General features: G+C 47.9%; 1 pseudogene; it reads left to right on the top strand.

Annotated features, from left to right (window-relative positions):
- LOC127053869 (zinc finger protein 883-like) overlaps window positions 1-11,606 on the top strand; it is a 433,432-nt pseudogene extending 421,826 nt beyond the window's left edge.
- The last annotated feature ends 1,543 nt before the right edge of the window (window positions 11,607-13,149 follow it).

Genomic DNA, 13,149 nt, shown 5'->3' with positions numbered 1-13,149 from the left:
ATAGCAACATCAAATCCCCTCCGATCTTGGTGGTTTTCTCTCATGTTATCAAATGTCCTTTGTGACAAGGTTCTCTCTGCGTGTCTCAAAGATTGATATAAAATACCCCAAACATTTGCCCCACTTCTCTCTAGTTGTTTTATTTCTAATTGAATATGATGGGTTGTTTCCCAATGTGCTAAGATGCAGCCGCCTCTGGGGTGGATCCATGGTGGCCATTATTTGCTAGTGACAGCCCGTGGATCTTTCTTGCCCTCCAGGCCTTCCATTCTCCTGTTAAAGAAGTACTCCCCAGGCTCCCTGTGCCTGTGTGACTCGCCAGCAGGAGGTGGTGTTAACTTTCTAGCCACTTCTCCCACTCTGTGAGGTAACACTTACAGGGGCAGGGAAGGTGTCTGTGTGGGGAGATTGCAGCTGAAGGGGCATTGTGGTAGGGGGAGGCCTCTGGGTGGCTGGGCAGAGGGTACCCTAGTCAGGTTGGTGGGTTGTGGAGGTTTGGGTTTTTCGGGGGTGGTGGTTCTGATGTGGCCATCCCTGAGGCTATGGGTCCTGGAGGTGGGTATCGCTGGGGGCCTGGTGGCTGCAGAACAGTGGGGGTGGGTGTCTCTTGGGGAGGCGGGACAGAGGGTTAGAGGGAGCCTGGTTCTGTGCCAGGGGCTCTGTCTGTGCTTCCCCCGCTGGTTCCTGGTTTTGTTGCCATGCCCAGTGCACAGAGCTGGGGGAGGGGATCCCTGGCACTAGGTGAGGGCATGCCAGGGAAGCAGAGTGATGGATCGCACTGTAAAGCATCAGGGGGTCACACTGGGCAGTGGAGGGGTTCCCAGGCAAATGTCAGGGTAGATCGTTCTGGAGGGTGGGGAAGTTCCTAGGCAGGCAGTGAGGGACTGAGTTCCCAGTGGGGGGGGGGGTCCCTTGAGGGGATCCCTGGCTGCTGGGGGCTCTTGGTGGGGGGAACCCTTTGGGATTCCCAACCTTGGCAATCATGGTGTGGTGGGGGTTCTCTGGCCGGTGGGGCTTTGAGGGGTATCTGGGGTCCCTGACCAGGGACTCTGGGGGCTGCGTCCCAGGGAATATCTGATGGGATCCTGGCTGGGGGGTGTCTGGGGCCCCTGGCTGGGGGGTCTGGGCTCTGGGTACTAGGGGGTGTCTGGGGGCTGCTGCTAACCATGATCCTTCTCTCTGGTCAACTTGTACCAGAGTCCTGGCTCCTAGTCACCAGGTCACCAAGTCCATTCCCCAGTCACGTGCCCTGTCACTGTGATAACTTTCTGTCCACTTAGCAAACACTGTTAGTGTGAAATCACAGAATTTACTTTTCTCCTCTTTTGAAAACTGCAGGAACTGTCGGTTCTGTTTGGAAAATTTTTTCCCCCAGTCCTTGTCCTAGATCTGCGGGGGTGAGGGAGGTGGGAAGGGAGTCAGCACTGCCACACGATGGTCTTTTCCACAGCGTTCTGAACTCATTCTTTCTGAAATCCGGTGTCATTGAGACCGTTGTTAATCCAGAGTCACTGTGTGGAAAGACAAGGAGTGATTCCAGATGGACAGTGGGTCAAATGAGATCAGCCATTCTCCCTGTGAGGAGGGGCTCCCATTAGCTGCTCTCCCCAGAGAGCTAAAGGAGGGAAGCTGCTGAAACACTCTGTCCCTCTCTGCTCAGGATATTGGGGTTCAGCTTCCTGGGTCAGATGCTGCAGCCTCCATTGTGATCTGGGAGACCAGGCTTGGCAGCAGCTGCTCCCCCAGTGGGGCTCTGTGCTGGGAAGTGACCTTAATTAAAGCTTCTTCTCTGCCCGGCCCAGGGGATGACTTTCTGCAGCTGGTCCTAGCCCCCTAGGGCAGTCCTGGGCCCTGTTACTACTAAATTCTGAGCCAGAGTCTCCAGGTAACTGAAAGACCTCAGGGAATGTCCTAGGGTCTGGCAAGAAAGTGACTCTGCACAAACAACACCACCTCATTTCTCCTCCCATTAGCGGTTGCCAGGAGGAAATCCAGCCATGGGAGAGCAAAGCCTCCAGGAATGGGACTGTCCCAGCCAGAGGGGCAGGGAGAGAGGACAGGGGAAGGAGAGACTGAAAAGGGCAGTGGGAGAAATGAATGTGCGGGAGAGATTTCCAGCTCTCTAGTCCACCCAGACACATGTATTGCTGCATCCTGGGGCAGAAGCACTTTCCAGTGAACAAAACAAGGATCAGACAGAGCAAAAGCCAGTTTCTGACTCCATATTCCCCCTGCTGGGGTGTGGCTGGCGTGGGGTCAGTGTCTGAGGGAATCCCCCACAGTGACTCCTTTGGTTCTGCTCTTTTCTAGCCTTGTGTTCAGAGAAGGGGTGAGGGGAGAGAGAAGGGAGGTTAAAAATGTGTCTGTGGACTTAGCCTGGCAGGAGGGGCCAGGTCTAAATTCTAATAAACAGATTGAGCATTTCCCAGCATGACAGAATCTAGGATGTCTGTCTGCAGGGAAAGGGCCTGGGGGAATTGTGATGTGAAATTAACTAAAACCGGTTGTGAAACGCCCACAACTGCCCTTCTCCCCCAGACAGGCTGCAGAATGTTTTGCTCCAGCTCATCCCAGCCTGGCGTGGGACAGGGAAGACAAATGGCTGCAGTGGAGTCAGTCCAGGTAGAGATTATCGGGGGGTTGCTGATGGGTTCCTGCTGGAGGAAAGGGAGAGCAAATACACCAGAGGTGGGAAGGTTTGCAGAGTCTGGTTTGGAGGTTGGAGTGGGGCAGGATATTCACAGCGTGGGGAATGGAGGAGGCCAGGGTGTGGCAGACCTGCTGGGAGTTATTTACTAAGTGGCCTAGATTCTAGGAACAGACCCAGGAGGTTTGGAGGTGGAAATGCCCTAATTTGTAAAGAGAGAAAATAACCCACCTACATGGAGCTAGTCAAACTGACCAGACTCCTAGTGCTGGAGCCTGACCTCATTAACCATCAGCTGCTGTGAGATAGAAAGGGGACACCCATGAGTCAGGCTTATTGGAGCTGCCTCTCTCTTCATATCCCGCTCCTCACAATGAGGAGGGTGTTGGGCATCCTACCAGCGAGCTCTCCCTGGACCCTGCTAGGGGCTCCATCTCCTGTATCAGTCAGTGGCTAGTAGGGGGGTGATGGATATGCTGGGAGAGATAAGGGGCTCTCTCTTCATCCCCTCACCCTGGCATTTGCTGGATACTCTGAGCCAGGTCGAGGTGGGACTCTCCTGACTATGATCCACCCAGAGCTTCCATTTGATTCACTCTTCTCTGCCACAAATAGTGGGGCTGTGAGTGGAGCAGCAAGTCCTTAGTGTTGGACTCTTACTCTTTCAGGGGCTGGTGACCTTCAAGGAGATGGCTATGTATTTCACCAGGGAAGAGTGGGCTCTGCTGGACCCCACTCAGAGAGCCCTCTACTGGGATGTCATGCAGGAGAACTATGAGACTGTGACCTCGCTGGGTAAGGGTTCCTGTCCCTTCTGTTCTTGGAAGGGGAAATGAAGAGTGAAGGTTCACGCCACCCCCACAATGCCATCTGTACCCTGTCCTGTTTCAGCATCACCCCAATAGGCCAGTGACACACATAATACCAGAGACCCTCCTCTACTGCAGAACACTTTGGGAACAGAGCACAGGAGCCGTATTGCACAGTGTCAAATATCTCCTGTTTGCTCAAGTGAAATTGGGGGTTAGGTCTGGCATAACTGTCCCATAGCCCTAATCATTTTTGTTGCCCTTTTCTGAACCTTTTCCAATTCCAATATATCTATTTTTGAGATGGGGTGACATGTGCATGCAGTATTCAAGATGTGGGTGTAACATGGATTTATTTGCTGTTTTTACAAATATGATCTATGAGATATTCTCTCATATCTATCATTTCTTAATTATTTCCTACATTGTTCACTTTTTTTCACTGCTGCTGCACATTGAGTGGATGTTTTCAGAGAACTATCCACATTGACTCCAAGATCCATCTCTTGAGTGGAAACAACTAATTTAGACCCCATCATTTTGTATGTATAGTTGGGATTGTGTTTTCCAATGGGCTGCACTATGTGCTATCCTGTCATCTAGTACTGCTGAGATCCTGGATTCAGTAATATCCCTGCCCTTCCTGTTCCCTTTCTCCACCGAACCCCGCCAGCCCATGCTTCCTGTTCCCAGCTTCCCCAGGATTCTCGCACTGTCTCTGAACCTCTCTCTCAGCAAGAAGCAGTGCCAGGGACACTTGCCCTCTCTCTGGAGTCTTCGATTTCTGGGACATGGATTTACTTTCTCTGTGTTGTAAGAGGCTCTGTCATAATGAGTGTCTGTGATGTTACCCAGAGTACAATCTGGACTGTTAAATAGCTGTCCCCTCAGTCCTCCAGCATGGGGTGCCTTTTCCACTCTTTTCCCGAGAGAACAGCCCCTCTTGGCCAATTAACACACAGTCTCCAGCATGTAACTCACTCCCAGCTACACAGTATTGAGTGCTGCTAGACAGCCACTCAGGAATTACACCTCAGGAGAAAACCAGCAAATTCTCAAGTGCCCGACTTTCCCCCAGAAATGTGCATCTTGCACTGTCCAGCACGCTACTGAACGACCCAAGCTCATATGAAGTCTGTCATTTCATCAGCGGAAAATGACATGCACCAGCTTGTTATCCCAAACAGAGTTTCCAACACACTTCAATCCACACATACTGGTTAGATGAACAATAAACCAAGATTGTTAACTACCAAAAACTAAAACTAGGCCCAGTCCATGAAAGGGGCACTCCCAGGAGAGACTGTATAAAGGCTGGAACATGAAACACCTTTGTAAACCTGAGACAGCTGCCTTGGGGACAATGACAGGGAGAATCCCCCAAAGTGACTCCTTTGTTTCTGCTCTTCTCTGGCCTCCGATTGTTCCTTCCAACGTGGAGTACTTTGCACTTGTCTCTACTGAATTTGATCCTATTTACTTCAGATCATTTCTCCCGTTTGTCCAGATCATTTTGAATTTTAATCCAATCCTCCAAAGCACTTACAACCCCTCCCAGCTTGGTGTTGTCCGCAAACTTGATACGTGTAAGAGAGAGACTGTTACTGGGAGGGTTTCCCCATGTGTCAGAGGGTTACACCCTGGTGGGAGGGGGCTAGGCCTGTACTGGAATAAGGTCACTCTGTGCTTCACAGTGTGCTAGAACCTAGAATGTGCATTAGCAGGGGAAAAGCTGGGGGGAATCGGCTTGGGGAATGGACAAAAGCCTAGTCTGAATTCTCACACCTTGCCCTTTTCACCCCGGCAGGCCAGAGAATAACATCCATGTTTCGCTGCAGATCATCTCGTCCTCCAAGGGGCAAGGAAATGGCTGCAATGGAGCTGTCTCAGTTAAGAGATTATCAGGGTGGCGGGCTCTGCTTGGAGGTTGAGGAGCAGTAAATGCATAAGAGGGTGGGAATTGCTAGAGGTGGTGGGAAGCAGGAAATATCTCGGGTGGAGAAAGGGAGGGGACAGCATGTTACAAACCTGCTGAGACTTGTGTAGTGTAGGGTGTGATGGGTTGTCACCCCCAGGAGGCAGTTTGTGGAACTTCTGGGAACTGCTGTGTCCTCTAACCCTCACGCTGGGCTGGCCCTTCTCACACTGCTTTGCTGGAGATTTCGCCAGCCTCTCCAGGGCCTGGTATCACCCAACACAACAGCAGGTGGCGTCATGCAGCCAACTAAACTACCTGAGTGCGTTACCTAAGCCACTCAAGGACAGATAGAAGACAAGAGCCAATTTCCCACTCCCCAACCTTGCACACTTGCTGTAGTATAAATCCAGAATGATACCATCTTATAGTGCACAGGGATCTCTATAATGCAAGCTCATTAATGTAGTTCCCCTTCCCCTCGATATGGGACAGATGTGCACAACAAGCTGAGATTTTCCCCAGACACTTCACTCAAAATACGCTGGTTAAGATAAAGCATCAAACAAGTTTATTAACTGCAGAAAGATAGATTAAGTGATTATAAGTGATAACAAACAGATAAAAGCAGATTATTTAGCAAATAACCAAAACTCAGACTAAGCCTAACATACTAGATGGATAGAATTTGAATTAGCAATTTCTCACCCTGACTGATGGTACAAGCAGTCCCCCAAGTTTCCACACACAAGCTAGAAATCTCTTGATCCTGGGAGCAGCACTTCCCCCACATCCGTTTTTGTTTCTCAGGTGTTTCCAGAAGTTCTCTTGTGTGGAGAATGAGGCCAAGAGATGATGTCACAGCCCACCTTATGTAGCTTTTCCATATGGTGGGAACCTTTTGTTCCAAACTCAGTTCCTAGTCCAGTTTGTGGAAAAATACAGGTACTAAAATGGAGTTTAGTGTCATGTGGTCTGGTCACAGGCCCTGCTGAGTCATAGTAGCCATGACTCATAGGCTGGCTGAAACATTCACAGGAAGGTTAAGCTCTTCCACAGTCCATTGTCTTTGTTGAGCCATCAGCACTGTCTGGCTTCTTCATTGTTGTACCTGAAAGGCTCATTGTGGGTGTTACCCAGAGTAAGCACATTTGAAATACAGATCCAGAGTCAATATGCATAACTTCAGATACGAACATGATATGTGCACACAAATAGGATAATCATATTCAGCAAATCAGAACTTTTCCAGTGACACCACACATGATGCATCTTCTACAAAATAGATCATAATTATGTCCTAATCATATTATAATCATACCACTATGATGAATATGGGGGTGTAGTGTCAGATAGGTCCTAATTTCAAGGCACAGGAGTTGGGAATGGAACTTCCCCTCTTTGTGGAACAGGAAATAACCCTCCAGCCAGGGCTGGGACCAACTTCCTAGACTCTCAGTGATGGAGCCTGAATCTACTGACATTTCATTAATTACCACCAACCCCAATCTTTGTGGCAACTGTAAACTTTATCAGTGATGATTTTGTACTCTCTTCTAAGTCATGGATAAGAATGTTAAATAGCACAGGGCCAAGAAACAATCCCTGCAGGAACCTGCTAGAAAGAAATCCACTCGATCATGGTTCCCTATTTATTCTCAGAGTTTTTAATCTATTTAATGTATGCCGTGTTTATTTTGTATCATTCTAGTTTTTTTTAGTAAAAATATTATGCTAATCAAGTCATGTCCCTTACGGAAGTTTAGGTATATTACATCAATACTATTAGCTGCAACCAAACTTTTGATCTCATCCAATAAGGATATCCCGTTAGTTTGATAGGCTCTATTTTCTCTAAACCTTTGTTAATGGGCACTACAATTCTGACCTTCTAACTTCTATTCTTTATGATTGACTTCCCCTTACTTCCATATATTTTATTTGGAGAGTGCTTGGATTCCTACCAGGGAGCCACTATCAGGGTCCAGAGACAGCCCCATCTCCTATATTAAGCTCTGGCTAGTAGCTATGTGATAAATGTGAAGACCCTGCTTCTGTCTGTCAGATGGGAGACACAAAGGTTCTCTCTTTCTACCCTCTGATGCCTCCTGGCTGCTGTAAGCAAGGTGGGGTGGGACTCTCTTAACATGTGCCTCCCGGAGCTTCCATTTCCCTGGTGCTGCTGTTCCGTGAATAGTGGGGTTGTGAGTGGGTCAGCAGGTACTGAGTATTGGACTACTGCTCTTTCAGGGGCCGGTAACCTTCGAGGAGGTGTCTGTGTATTTCTCCAGGGAAGAGGGGACTCTGCTGGACCCCACTCAGAGAGCCCTCTACAGAGATGTCATGCAGGGGAACTATGAGACGATGGTCTTGCTGGGTAAGGATTCCTGTCCCTTCTGTTCTTGGAAGGGGAAATGAAGAGTGAAGGTTCATGCCACCCCCACAATGCCATCTGTACCCTGTCCTGTTTCAGCATCACCCCAATAGGCCAGTAACATACATACTACCAGAGACCCTCCTCTGCTGCAGAACACTTTGCGAACAGAGCACAGGAGCAGCATCACACAATGTCAAATATATCCTTTTTACTCAAGTAAAACTGGGGTTAGGTCCAGCATAATGAACAGAAGCTTCCTACCCCCAGCCTTCTCTCAAACCCTGAGCCTTCTCTACCGAAACCAGAATGTGCTTGGGGTGTACCAAGCAGGCGGCTGGAGTCAGAGCTGCCAGTCCAGGGTTACTTATCATACAGACACTCAGTGCGTCCTTGAACGCTGGCTGGGAGTATCCAGACAGGGGAGCTCCAGCAGCAGAACACTGAATCTCACCCAGGATTACAGATGACACAACTCCTCGCTGATCTGGATTGCACCCCAGCATGTGAAAATGGCCTAGGTTGGTAGTGACATTTCTTGAGACATGGAGAGTCTTGCTCCCATATCACCAGGTGTAATAAAAATAGCAGGAAAGGCCAAATATGGAAAACTGATCGTTCAGCTTGCTTTTGACCTGCATCTTATTTTGCAATATATTCCAAATAAGGAAATTAACGTGCAACGTATGTGTTATTGTTTGTGGTTTTAAGCTGTAAAAGGCTTGTGTGATTTTTAGCTCGGGAACAGTATTCCAATAGCTGTCGCCCCCTGCGTGCTTGTAACCAAGAAAAGAGCCTCAGGCTGAGCTGATTCAAATATTAATCGTGTGGTCGTTTTCCACAACAGCCTCAATAGGTCCCTGTGATGGAATGTAAGGCTACATCTAGACTACCCACCGTATCGGCGGGTTAAAATCGATTGCTCGTGGATCGATATATGGCGTCTCATCTAGATGCCATATATCGATCACCGAGTGCACTTATATCGATTCCGGAACAACGCCAACCCCAACGGAGTTGCTGATTTGACAGGGGGAGCGGCGGACATCGATCCTGCGTAGTGAGGATGGGTGAGTAATCCGATCTTAGATATTCGACTTCAGTTACGTTATTCACGTAGCTGAATTTGCGTATCTAAGATCGATTTTCCCCCGTAGTGTAGACCAGCCCTTAATGTCTTCACACCTTCCCCCTGCAGGAGAATGGCTGTTTGACCAGCTGTTTGCCTTGCTGTCTCTGAGGAACTGGTCTGTGGGTGTTCCCCAGAACTGTAACTTTTTCAGTAATATCATACTGTAAAATCTCACAATTTTACATACAGTGTTACTACACATTTTAACAGGAGGATAATATTCAGTAGGTTATGCGTTTTCTAATGATACCTCACAAGCCATACTGGGTACAAAATTGATCATAATTTTCTAGAAGAGTGAACACAGGGGTACAGATTGACACAGTGTCTGTGTGTGTGTTCCCAGCAGATATGTGGGTATTTCAATCCTTCCTAAGCACAATGTTTGGCATCTTCAAGGACCTGGGGAACTGGTCCTGGGAATTCACTAGTTTAGCAAGTGTGAGACTGCATGAAATTGTGAGACACTTTGGTATTAATAATAAAATAATATAATCTGATAAAATTGCAATGAATCATGCTAGGTATGCCATGTAAAGTGTCAGTGAAAATGTTATGATTTGCCAAGTATGATAATTTTGTTCCTATGTTTCTATCACTTTGTATTGTGAGTTACAGATATGTAAGGTATATCTGTATTTCCAGACTTGTGCAGTTTTTCTGGGTGACACCCCCAGACACATTGGCATCAACATTGCCTAGCATGTTTGATGGCCCATTGAGGGTCATCAGCTGTACAATGAACCTATGGACCAAGGGGATACACCTATTGAGTCAGCAAGACATGCCGGGGTTTGCCTGTGTAATGAAACCTCCAAAGCTTTTCCATGCCATGTGCTGTGAAGCTTGTGTTTGGGACACAGGAAGTACAAGCCACATGGCAAAAGGAATATAAAGCACAGCTGCATCATCTCCATCTTGTCTTCAATCCCCCTTCCTACCTCTGGAGCAACTTCTCTACAAACTGAACCCTGGAACAAAGGACTGAATGACCCATCCAAGCTGTGGATGCGTTCCAGACAGACTTTCAAGCCAGCAACTCACCAATACTGCTAAGAACCTGATATATCCATTTTGGAATGTATCTGACTGCTTTTCCATTTAAATTCTTTCTGTCTTTCTTTCTTTTAAACCTTTAGTTTAGATGCTAAAGAATTGTCTGGAAGGATGGAATTTAACTTCATTCTTTCATTTGTTCTTTCTTCTAAACATTTACTTTAACTGCTAAAGGATTGGCTGGCAGCATGGTATTTTGGATGAGATCCAAACCTGGGTAATGTGGCTAACCTTCTACCCACCCACTTCCTGGATCCAATTAGGATCACTCTCCTGCTGCCCTCTGGCCATGCTGTATCACAGTGAGCAGAGTTTTTAAATAACCTCTCACTGTACGGGACCTAGTTGCTGATTAGGAGTCAGAGAACTGTCATGCAATAAAGGGGGCCTTGTGATTTCTTTTTTCAAAGTCTCGTTAACCAGTGTGTGGGATCAGAAGCACAGTTTGTGACTGGTCAGTGAGTTTAACTTCAGTGTTAACCACCAGTATGGGGAGCATCTGCTCTCCCTTTTTCAGCCTGCTCTGACCTTGGCATTTTCAGTGAGGACTGCCCCAGGCACATCAGGTCACACTAAGCACTGAAGATAAATTAACAGAATGTTTTTGATGATCAAGTTGTATGAAATCAACTGAACTCCTTTGTTTTCTTTCATCTGAGCGGAGTTTCTGGTTTTCCAAGGTGATATGATCTCCCAGCTGGAACAAGGGGAAGAGCCATGGGTCCCAGAGCTCCAGGGTTAAGAGGAAAGAGAGATCCTGAGATCTCCCCGCACAGATGAGGAAACATTAAACCAACTCAGAATCTGTAAGTGCCTGAAGGAAACATCTAGGATGCCCTACAAAGCTCTTGGGAAGTCTCTCAGTTCATTATTGTCCATAGCAGGGGTCGCATCCGCAGGGTAAATATAGCTCAAGGCTTCCTCTAGATGCTAGCAGACACCGGGCAGTAGCTTTCTCCCTTCTCCCTGTGAAGTTGGATGGGATGTGAAGGCTGAATTGTTCCCCTCCTCTCTCCTTTTGGGGGGAGCTGAGTTCCTGATTTTTATTTGTCCTCTCTCCAGCACTTGTTTTGGTTTGGCCTTCCCCTTTCCATCCCTGTTTGAGGTTTCTGTCTCTATCACAGCAGGTGATGCAATGACGTGTGAGGTTCAGCACAGACCAGAAAAAGAGCAGGGAAACCAGCCAGGGGAGAAAATGGATAAATTTATTTCCTGTCAGGGAACTCAGAAGGGCCTTAAGGAAACCAGAATACAGCAGGAAATCTGCAGGGAAAAGCAAAAAAAATACATGTGCTGAGTGTGGGAAAAACTTCACTTACAGATCAGGCCTTTCTCAACATCAGAGAATCCACACAGGGGAGAGGCCCTGTGAATGCAATGAGTGCGGGAAAACTTTCAGTTGCGGCTCGCACCTTATTGGGCATCAGAGAATCCACACAGGGGAGAGATCCTATGAATGCAGTGAGTGCGGGAAAACTTTCAGTCGCAGCTCACACCTTATTCAGCATCAGAGAATCCACACGAGCAAGAAGCCCTGCGAATGCCGTCAGCAGGCCTGCACAACTCGTAAAGTGGTGATGTAGAGAAATCTCTGTATTAACTATCTCTATAAATCTTTATAACGTTGCATTGTGTTATTTTGTATTAAGTATCTTTATCTTTATGACATTGCATCCGGCATGATGTTATTTTGTAATTCATATGACCTGGCATTGTGCGTCTCTATTTTCATACAACTTTGTATTAGATACCTATATAGAAAATTGGTAGAAAACTTTGTATCAAATGTTATAGCCCCTAAGGATAGTATAGTTAAAGTAAAAGAAAACATGTGCCTTTTTGCTAGAAGTAGAATAAGATCTTCCCCCGCACTCTGTAATCAATTGCTCTATTGACTGAATGAGGTGTGAATGAGTGAGGCTTGGAAGACACCCACCTCCAGACAGCTACAACAGTTGAAGAGGGAATGGGAGCCAGAGCAAAGGACAATACAACTTGTCAAGTGGGCCCAATAAAGAAGAGCAGACATATTGATGGCCTCAGGGATTAGAAGCAAGCACCTTCTTTAGAAAATACCCTCTTTGAGCAGCATTGGGACAACACCCAGAGAAAAGCATCACAAAGACCAAGGGACGCAGACCCAGATTTTGAATCTGGTCTAGATTTGCATAAGAGGGAAGCTGCTATAAATGCGAGGTGTCTTGCAGAATGACCCCGGAACTCATCTTTTCACCATCGGACCATCGATTTGGATTGGTAGAAGCCCGGCTCCACCCCTCCCCCATCTAACTCACCTGGCCAGTGCAGTTAAGGGGAGCAACTAGTTGGTAACAACAGCAAGACGGAGTGTGTTTATGTCTGTGTGTGTGCGTGAATGCATGACTGTGATATATATCTCATGTGCATATCATAGAGTATTAATTGATATCTGTATTACTAATAAATGTGGCATTTTGCCTTAATCCCCCTGAAAAGTTCCTGTACAGTACTTTGAGTAAAACAGCGATGGCCACAATACTCCAAAGAAAACAGCTGAGGACCGAAACCCCCCGGCCCTGCGGAAACACTCCCCACTCAGGACCTCCCAGCCTGTCGGAAACACCCCGCCCAGCCCTGCAGAAACAAACCCTCCTTCCCCAGTACCGCCCCACCTAAACAGCTGTGGGTCACAAAGGAAGGTTGGTGGTGGGGAGGTGTTACTTGATATTAAATCAACCAGGGACTCCCAGCCAAAGAGGTGGCTGGGAGCCCTCAGGGTTAAATTAAAGGGCCTGGGGCTCTGACGACTGGGGGAACCCGGAGCTTTTCAGGGCTGGGGGAGGGATTTAAAGGTCCCAGAGCTCCTGCTGCTGAGGGGAGCCTGAGCCCTTGAAATCCCAGCCTCACTCCATCCCCTGGAGCTGCCGCCAGGATTCAAAGGGCTCTGTGCTGCCTGCAGCCACAGGGATCCCTGAGCCCCTTAAATCTCAGCTGCTGCCGGGATTCAAAGGGCTCTGGGCTGCCCGTGGCGGTGGGGAGCCCTGAGACCTTTAAACCTCAGCTGCGGCCGGGAATCTCTGCGAGCAGCCCAGAGCCCTTTGAATCCCGGCAGTGGCTGGCAGGCCAGTTTTAGGAAGTGCAGGGGCCAATTTGAACATTTTTGGCGGGGCCCCGCAGGGATGATTGGGGAAAAAAAAGCCTTTCAGTTCTTAACAACCGGTTCCCTATAAAAAGTTC

This window comes from Gopherus flavomarginatus, chromosome 6 (genome assembly GCF_025201925.1).
Source record: "Gopherus flavomarginatus isolate rGopFla2 chromosome 6, rGopFla2.mat.asm, whole genome shotgun sequence".
Taxonomy (NCBI): domain Eukaryota; kingdom Metazoa; phylum Chordata; order Testudines; family Testudinidae; genus Gopherus; species Gopherus flavomarginatus.
The sequence above is the reverse complement of the archived record's forward strand: the minus strand, read 5'-3'. Positions and strand labels throughout refer to the sequence as shown.